The 8,944-nt window shown below is 43.7% G+C and overlaps 2 protein-coding genes across 6 annotated transcripts in view; one reads left to right on the top strand and one right to left on the bottom strand.

Moving 5' to 3' along the window:
* The window catches only part of LOC138952783 (pyruvate carboxylase, mitochondrial-like), a 479,047-nt gene that overhangs the window by 43,824 nt on the left and 426,279 nt on the right, over positions 1-8,944 (bottom strand). The window lies entirely within an intron of this gene.
* Positions 7,708-8,944, top strand: part of LOC138952538 (photoreceptor outer segment membrane glycoprotein 2-like) — a 40,191-nt gene continuing 38,954 nt past the window's right edge. The window contains exon 1 of the mRNA XM_070324223.1: positions 7,708-7,919. The gene's annotated coding sequence lies outside the window, so the exon portion shown is untranslated. The remainder of the gene's footprint in view (positions 7,920-8,944) is intronic.

Genomic DNA, 8,944 nt, shown 5'->3' with positions numbered 1-8,944 from the left:
ATGAAGTGCCAGAATATGTCGGAAAATATTTAAAACGACTCAAATGTTCTTCAGAACGAATACAGCGGTAGCAACGCACTACAGAAACATTATCCGTTTTGTTTTTAAATCTGTTACCTTTAATACAACAAACAAACGTGCAAAAACTTGATGTAGTATGAATATCATGCAGTTTCTGAGTATTCAAAAACTCATAACTGAAGTAATTTTATTGATTTTACAAACAATAACAAAAGTGAAATGTATAATCATAGAACTTCAGTACGATTTAGTCGCAGTGTTGATGAATTCTGTATGCAAGGATTTCAGATTCTGTGTGCACAAAGTTGATTGCTATTTATGACGAGTTCATTTGCTAAATATTTCGTGAGGTTGAGGGAGTATTCTTTAATTTAGTATTTAATCAAGAGTATTCTTTAATTTATTTTCTCTGCACTTTGAGGTTTTGTGTTAATTTTAACTGTAACATGAATCTGTCACTTCAGGGCGTTCATCTATGCCAGGAACTTTTAACTACTTCTAAACATTGCTTATGAAACAAATACATTTGTGTTGGGTAGTCTGGAATTTAGTTAAATATAAATAAATGTTTTCGATTTAAAGTCTTTTACTTGTTTTAAAATTTGACTTCATTTCAACTGATAGATTGGAAATGTTTTCGTGTTTAACGCCTTCCAGGTCTGTTTATATAATATCAAGAACTTGTCTTTCATCAGATACGTCACTTGTTGATTTATGTGCATTTGTTTGTGAACTCGTTATAGTAGAGAATATTGCAGATGTTATGAAAATAAAACTCGATGCAGATGCTTAAAGGTTTCTTTAGAATCATCTTGATTACCAACTTTTCTTTATTCTAAAGGGAGTAGAAGGGGTATGCATGCGTATTTTGTGTTTGTATGTCTGTCTGTCTGTTTTTGTGTCTGCGTCGAATGCTTTTTTTCTTTTGAAAAAATCTGGAAGGAGAAACGAAAATCGATCGGCATAAAGGCTGTACAGAAACATCAACACAATCGAATGTAATGTGTGTGTGTGTGTGTGTGTGTGTGTGTCTCTCTCTCTCTCTCTCTCTCTCTCTCTCTCTCTCTCTCTCTCTCTCTCTCTCTCTCTCTCTCTCTCTCTCACACACACACACGGACGCACGCAATCAAGCACAAACACACTGTGAATGAATGCATATGCGCTACAATGATATCATTGAGGAACAAACAACAACTCCAATTATAAGTTCCCTCCACTGTACACTCTTCAAAAAAAGTTAAGGATCTCTTTTTTTCAAGCACGCCACACAAAACAGACAAGACCGAATTCTTTCATTTTGTAAAAATTATATAATTGAACAACCAAGGAGTAATGACCCACAGAAGGTTAGAGGTGAGTGATGATGGCGGCATTGCTGACCCACAGAAGGTTAGAGGTGAGCGATGATGGCGGCATTGCTGACCCACAGGAGGTTAGAGGTGTGTGATGATGGCGGCATTGACGACCCACGGAAGGTTACGGACTTGCTGTGACACCGGTTTTGCAGGGGAGGGTGTCGCATTACCCATCCACCGGGAGCTAATGACGTTATGCGACTAATGTTCTTTGTAGTTAGACAGCGGGGTGGTTAGCAGGCATCTTCTTCTTCTTTCAACCAGTTGGCCGGTTAGCGGGTTAGCAGGTTATTATGAAATCCACCCCCTTACCCCTTTCTGGACTGAACACCCCAATATAAAACGTCTAGCTGATGAGAAATTTCCTGCTTGCTCTAAGAGCCTCCATTGTCTGTCCCACCCGCTGGCCCATGCCAACCAGCCGAGTTTCCCATCTACTGCTCTGGGCATGGGTAGTGGGCAGCTGGACGGGGAAATTAGCGGTGGGTAGTTCGTAGCTGGGGAGCTGTGGTTGGGGCTGTAGTACCCGAAATCGGTGAGCATGTCCTCTACCTCCCTCTCTTTCTTCCTCTCCTCCGATGTCTTCATCCCCGCTACCCTCCTCCTCTCTTCCCTCGCCTCTTCCTTCTTTCTCTCAAAAGGGGAAATTGGGGGGTGGGAGTGCAGGCGGCATCCCGGACCCTCCTCCTCTTTCTCTTTTTCTACACCTGTTGCGACTAGGAGACTGGGATGGGTGGAGAACAGGTGGCCTCTGAGGCTCTTGCCGGTTTTAAAAATCTCCCCGCACTTCGGGCAGACACGCATCTGACAGAATAAAAGTAAAAATTTAATTATTAAGAGGCAAATGAATTTCTGACAGGACTGGGGCAGAAAATCAGTACTATGGGGTCAGGCTAACAGGGGGGGGGGGGGGTCTACTACAGCGATAATAGTCTATTTCCCTTTTCTTTACCATTCCCTAGGCCTTCTCCACCCCTCTGTACTGTTTAAGGTCATCCTTATGCACCCACACAGAGGGACACCCCTCTTTATACTGCAAGAGCACGGAACTGTAACCCTTCACCGCCATAACCTGGTAGGGACCCGTCCACCCGGTGCCTAACTTCTGATTGGCCTTGGCCCACTTGGTAAAGTAGTCTGTCACTACCATGATATACTCGTTACCGTGATTGCTCATCGGCAAAGGGCCTGTATACAATATCAATGGCTATTTTGTCCATAGGGGATCCCACGTTTACGTGTTGTAATGGTTCTTTCCCCCTCCCAGGACCAGGTTTCTTTCTCGCGCAAGGGATGCATTCCGCACACCATCTCGCCACATCACTATTCATCCCTGGCCAATAGGCCACTTGTTTGACTCTAGACAACGTTTTGTCACGTCCAAAATGACTAGACGATCTAACGTCATGTGTCATTTTCATAATGCGGGTTAGCACTGCTGAAGGTGCTACTAGCACCGTGCGAGGTTCACCAGTACCCACGGCCGCAATCCGTCGGTAAAGTATTCCCTCTATCACCCTCAAGGTATCCCACAAGTTCAACAACGACTTGACCGCCTGAGATGCTTCGTTCCCGCGTGGCCTTTCAACTCCGCTATTGATCAACTCGATGACCACCCGCGTCACCGGGTCCTCTGTTTGCCACTGTCTTATCTCTTCCGTCGTCCAACTATCGGACCAATCGCTTCGTAGCCCCTCTAAACATTCCAAATGATCTGACTCACTTCTCTCGGCTGCCCCGTCCGCCGCAGCGGAGTAGGCACCCTCCCCGGACTCAATCTCTCTCACGAGATCATGTGTGCCGGGTACCTCACTATGGGTTCGGGACCCCTCAAGCGGCCCGATGGTACCCGTAGCTACCCCCGTTCCTGCTTCCCCTTCCGAGTGAACAGAAACGTCACCCTGCGGACACGAACCTTCTCCTAGACTCTCCTCTAGACTGAGATTCCCCTGTGCCCACAAAGTACCCAGGTGGAAGGCAAAACTCGCTAGGTGCCAAAACAAACTCATCCTCGTCCCACGAAGCAGATTTACTCTGAGAGCTTCCCTGACCATCCCGCTTTTCTTTTCCTTCCCCTGTTTTATGTTGAGAGCGAGTAACTATTTGGTGTTTAACGGGAGGCGATTCCTCACGTCCTTTTTCTGCGACGGATACCCCAGTTACGTCCTTTGCTTCATGCTGGGCAGATTTACTCTGAGTAACCTGATTTCCGTCTATGCCTGTTCTTTGATCAACCTCAGCAGGGGTTGCGGTGTTTGACCCGCTTTCTCCCTCCTTTGCATCTTGTTTCACTACATGCACATGCGTGCTCTCGCCTACGCACTCTGAACAGTTGTCTCTTTTGCATGCACGATAAGGCTTGCGTGACATTGCGTCTGAATTGCCATGTAGCGTGCCCTTGCGATATTCCATGTCAAAATCATATGAGTCTAGCGTAGCTATCCATCTGGCGATCCCTCTGGGTTCTTAAAATTCCTAAGCCACCGTAATGAACTGTGGTCAGTTCGTACGAGGAATTTCCTCCCTGCTAAGTAATGGCGAAAGTGTTTCACGAACGTTACCACTACTGGGACATAGAGTTTTGCTAGCATAGGCAATCACCTTCTCTTCCCCATCCTGTACCTGGCTAAGCACTGCTCCCACTGACCATCCCGATGCGTCGGTGTCTAACACAAACGTTCCCTCTCTACGAGGATAAGCCAACACTGGGGCCATGATCAACGCTTCCTTAAGCTGCTCGAATGCCCTCTGGCAGTCGTCACCCCATACAAAGATAGCTCGATTCTTGGTCAAACTAGTGAGAGGCACTGCCTTGTCGGCAAAGTCTCTAATGAACTTCCTGTAATACGAGGCTAGCCCCAAGAAACTTCTAACCTCCGTCACCGTAGTGGGCCAATCTCTGACTGCCTCTATCTTTGTTTCGTCACACTTTATCCCTTCTTCAGAGATCACATGCCCGAGAAACGACACTTCCTTTTGATACAACTGACACTTAGCAGCCTTCAACCTCAAGTTCGCCCCCTGGAATCTCTGAAATACCCTCCTCAGATTTTCTAGGTGGTCTTCCTCGCTCTTTCCCATAACCACTATGTCATCCACGTACACCAATACCCTGTCGAAACCCACTCCTTGGAGCGTCAACTCCATGAGTCTCTGAAAGGTCGAACAACTGTTGCACAACCCAAAAGGCAACACCTTGAACTGGTAATGACCCACATGCGTACTGAAAGCTGTCTTTTCCTTGTCACTATCCTTCATTTCAACTTGGAAATAGCCCTGTGCCATGTCTAAGGTAGAAAACCATTTGCTACCCGCCAGGAGATCGAGTGACTCGTCTATTCTTTGTCAACGCATTGAACTTTCTGAAATCAACACAGAAACGTACGCTACCGTCTTTCTTCTTCACTAGAACCACGGGGGCAGCCCAAGGGCTTTCACTTGGCTCTATCACATCCGCTTCACACATTTTCCTCACCTCTTCCTCGATCACCTCTCTCTGCGCTATGGGGGGTCTACGAGGGGGGATTTTGACTGGTCTGTTTCCTTCCACATTGATTTCGTGCTTGGTCCTTCCGGACCGTCCTAACTGCCCTGTGGTCTCGTAAAAGACTTCTCGAAACTCACTCACTAAACCCAGCAACTTCTCTTTGGTTGGGGCGCTCACTCCCAACTGATTCTGGAATCTTTCTGACCGCTACATGTATTCGCTTCAAACAGTCGCTAAGAGAATGTTGACCATAGTGAGGGTACGTTAAACCCATCAAATTCACAGAGGTCGCTTACAAATGATGTGCAAACATGTTCCAATTAATACAAATAAAAAAATCTTACTGTTAAGCTAGACATGATGTATTAGGTAACAAACCTTGATACAGTAGTACTAGTGAAATCAGCTCTCTTCTGTGGCACCGGAATAATTGCAGAACGCTTGTTCCCAGGAACCGGCATGTGGTGTAACTCTTGTGTAAAAATAAAATTCACACCAATGCACGGTCAACTTAAAATAAGCAAAAGGATGAGAAACAAGCAACAAACCAAAATTGTAAAACTCAAAGAGCGGTACCTCTTCATTTTTCAAAACCACTTATCTCATTTCATTAGCATACACTGTATGCTTTTGTCTGTTACCTACCGTCTTTCTCTTTGAAAGTTTGATCACAACACTGTAAAGACATGGGGAGTGGAGTGTTTTTATCTCCAGCTGGTCATCCTACTATTTGGCCCTCACTCAGTTTTTGACTCTACCCCTCCCCACCTCAGCCGTTTAGAGACTTATGGAAGTCCTTAACGTAGGCAGGACTAATTATCATACCATGAACAATCTCTTTCTCCTCGCCTTTTATTCAAAGTTTGTTTAATATGTTTAAAATCACCAGCGTGGCGATCATGATTTCCTTACTTGTAATCAACAGATAGATCTAGATCTATCAGCATCACAATCCAGCTAATGAGCTATTGCAAGATTAAACAAAATCTCTGCATTTCAGCGCTTCACCCGATGAATAACAGACCCCAGGGGAGAATTAAACAGTAAAATGATATGACATTGGTGAATGGATGCGTATTCTTGAAAACTTACCTTCAGACACGTTGTTTTCGCTCAAATCAAAACACGCAATGTTGCGGAGGCCGCCATCTTGAATTTTTATGCTGCGGATATATAAAATTCTAAAAACGATCAAATTAAATACCAGAACACAAAAATACCCATAAGAGTATTTATGTCATGCATGTGTTATCAGCAGACAACTTCTGGTGCATGGTAAACCATTGAATTTTACATTTGCCGAGTTGGGAATATTTACTGCTGAGCACTTTTGATACAAACTTCGTCTGCTGTAAATGCAGCCTTTTATTCCCTATCAAAAACAAAAACAAAGATTTCTGAAGTGGCTCTGTATCTGAAATCCCTTAAATAATTATAAGGAACAATATCACAAAGTATGATGTTTGTTGCAAGATGTGAATGATTGATTAGTGCGTCTGCAACATACGAGCCCCACTATAAGTTTTGTGTGTTATTTTGGTGTCTGTTGAATCACACTTTGAGATGGGGTCATGAGACAGTACCCGCTATTACGAGCTAGTCGTGTGACAGAGAGTTTTCTTGCACACGAGACTGTAGATGTTTCACGACGGCTTTAGCCGGAATGAAACAGCAGCAGTCGAGTGTGCAAGAAAACTCTCTGTCACACGACTAGCTCGTAACGGCGATTATGTCTCACAGCTTCAACAGAGGAGAGAACAAACACGTTTTGCGTACTCACGCTTGATAAACCTAAACACAGGAGAAGCCATTGTGGAGAGATCTACTTTTTGACGAAAGTGACCGAACAACTATAAATGACGTCTCGGTATATGTGAATGACGTCACAGTCATCGTCACAGTCTGTATCTTATGAAGCATCGCAATCTTCATGACGTCTTTCTGTGTCTGCATCCGCGAAATGTTTGTTCATTTCGGGGTCTTTGTCATCTATGTTCAGAACTCTGTCCTTCTAGTTTCAGACTAACAGGCCTCCTGAGCGAGCCGCTTTCCAAGGGCAGCTAAATTCGCGTATGGAAACAGTTCTGTCGTCTGGGATGCCGTTTTCAGTATTCTGAGCGTTGAAGAATTTGTAAAGAGAAGAAACGATAACAGCAGGAGAAATAAAAGTCGTGTGTGCATTTTGGGGTTTTTGGGGGGACGATTTCGAGTTTGAATCCGTTCTTGCACATGGTCCAAAGCGTGTAACATACAATCTTGCACACGTTTGCTTTAGTAGTGGCAAAGAAGGAAAGCGTGTGACATAAGGAAATGGTGTCTGTCAGGATTCACACGTTCGCTTCGAAAAACTCGCTCAAATAATTGCTCAAACACAAACATTTTAGCTTTTATTTATTTTTTTGTATTGCAAATACCATACTTACTCATGCCAAGCAGAAAAAATGATGAAAATCAACACAGTAAGCAAGTAATTTGAAGGCAAAGTTTACACACATCAAAGAGTCTGATTACCGTGAAACCTGCCCACACAGGCATATCCACAGGAGCTTGTATCAAAGCTCCTTCATCCTAACTGTACCTTACTACTACTATTCATTACTAAGAATAGTAGTGAATACTAGTAGTAAGGTACAGTAAGGAGTAAATAATGATACTTAGTACTAAGAATAGTAGTGAATAGTAGTAGTAAGGTACAGTGAGGATGAAGGAGTAAATAATGATCGACCGGCGCTTTGATACAAGCTCCTGTTATTCATCACACAGCTCTCTAGAGAGAGAGAGAGAAAGAAAAAATATGACGTCGAGGCTTCGACGGCACAAATTCATGACGTATATCTACTGGCGTCATACGTTTCGTCTTTCTTTCCCCCGGCACACACTCAAAACTTCTTGCCAGAAGAAGGCGAACAAAATCGCTAGTCCGCTTCCTTTTGCAGAAGCTTTATTTATCACCTGTCACAACACCTTCAGGTGTACAAGCCAGATTTTACGGTCGTGGATCTTCGTTTTTCGATCTTTTTTCAAAGGAAAAATCTGTGTAGTATGAACACATGAAGGTACGTACAATACAACTTGAGCAGCGCTGGAAGGAAATCAACACACACACACACACACACACACACACACACACGCAAGCACGCATGCACGCACGCACGCACGCATACACGAGAATTAGATTACAAAAGAGAGAAATTCACGAAAATATTAACCCTGGATTCGCACAGATGAGGAAAAGCGTTGTCAGGTAGAGTCACTGTATATAATATAGGCCCCACTGCGGAAAATGAGAAAACATGTAAAGGCATAAGAAGATACTGTGAAAAGATTTGATGCTTGACAAAAAACTAGATTATTCGCTTAAGATTGAAAATAAACGTAGAACCATGTTTGGCAGTCTGCGCCACTGAAACTATTGTCTGGAACTTCGTTCTACTCCCCCTTGGAAAAGCGTGCAGCTACGGAGTCGTGCTACCCAGCCCAAAGCTATAATCTCAATGTCATTTCAATTTAATTCTTGATACGTGATCACAGTAGCTGGCGAGTACCAATAGCATTATAACTGTCATAAACTCAGCAACAAACGGATAACTCCAGACTTTTGCTTACAAACATCAGTGATTTCCGTGGACGTTGGGCATTCGATCCTATTCTTTGTAATACTATCAGAATAAAAAAAAACACAAGAAAGGTAAGTTGTTGGAACGTTTAATTTGACAAAACAAAACAAAACGTTCACAAATATATCGACCCAACGGTCTTTTAAGTGCACAGACAAACAATGAGTAGACACAACTTAGCTTGACAAAATGTGCGGCCATGTGCTTCGATTTTTCTTGTCCAACAGAGAGCGACAGATCAAGAATCGACGCCAGACAGAAAGGAATGACGTAACGGTATATTTGACGTAAACTTAGTGAAGCAATTTCCCTTATTTCTTCGGAACTTTGACAATGACATATATTCAAATGAGCAGGTCGGCATTGCACACTCAGCGGGTGGGTGGTGCCTTGCCGTTCTGTAAAGCACCCACCGACAAAACGCTGATACTGATCATTCAAATTTTTACTTTGTCTTGTGTATT

The sequence above is a fragment of the Littorina saxatilis genome, linkage group LG17 (genome assembly GCF_037325665.1).
Source record: "Littorina saxatilis isolate snail1 linkage group LG17, US_GU_Lsax_2.0, whole genome shotgun sequence".
NCBI classification, from domain to species: domain Eukaryota; kingdom Metazoa; phylum Mollusca; class Gastropoda; order Littorinimorpha; family Littorinidae; genus Littorina; species Littorina saxatilis.
The sequence above is the reverse complement of the archived record's forward strand: the minus strand, read 5'-3'. Positions and strand labels throughout refer to the sequence as shown.